General features: G+C 43.0%; 1 non-coding gene across 1 annotated transcript; it reads right to left on the bottom strand.

Annotated features, from left to right (window-relative positions):
• Positions 1-261: 261 nt before the first annotated feature.
• Positions 262-368, bottom strand: LOC133032851 (small nucleolar RNA R71). The gene has a single exon (XR_009685440.1). It is a non-coding gene; the product is annotated as a small nucleolar RNA R71 (small nucleolar RNA).
• Positions 369-640: the final 272 nt, after the last annotated feature.

Here is a 640-nt window from a genome sequence, read left to right as displayed (position 1 = left end):
TTTCAAATGCTCCAAACGGTTGGTCAATTTGGTGGGTCGCCAACGGAAGATCCTCACCTCCATATTCGCTCATTTTTGGAGGTGAGTGATTCTTTCAAGCTACGAGGAGTAAGTGAAGAGGCTTTAAGATTGAAGTTGTTCCCATTTTCCTTGAGGGATCGGGCTAGAGCATGGCTTAACACTCTTCCTCCGATTCGGTGACTAATTGGAATGACTTGGGCGAAAATTTTTTGAGAAAGTACTTTCCTCCAACGAAATGCAAAGTTTCGAAGCGAGATCATGTCCTTTCAACAATTGGAAGATGAGACTACTAGTGATGCATGGGAAAGATTCAAGGAGTTGTTGAGGAAGTGCCCACACCATGGTATTCCCCATTGTATCCAACTTGAGACTTTTTACAATGGTCTCAATGCGGCTTCTAGGATGGTGTTGGACGCTTCGGCTAATGGAGCCATTCTTTCCAAGTCTTACAATGAAGCTTTTGAGATTTTGGAAAGGATAGCTAGCAACAACTATCAATGGTCAACTAATAGAGCTCCTACAAGTCGAAAAGTAGCGGGTGTTCTTGAAGTAGATGCTTTGGCCAGCTCTAGCAGCTCAAATGGCCTCAATGACCAACATTTTGAAGAATATGAATATG

The sequence above is a fragment of the Cannabis sativa genome, chromosome X (assembly GCF_029168945.1).
Source record: "Cannabis sativa cultivar Pink pepper isolate KNU-18-1 chromosome X, ASM2916894v1, whole genome shotgun sequence".
Classification (NCBI taxonomy): Eukaryota; Viridiplantae; Streptophyta; class Magnoliopsida; order Rosales; family Cannabaceae; genus Cannabis; species Cannabis sativa.
The sequence above is the reverse complement of the archived record's forward strand: the minus strand, read 5'-3'. Positions and strand labels throughout refer to the sequence as shown.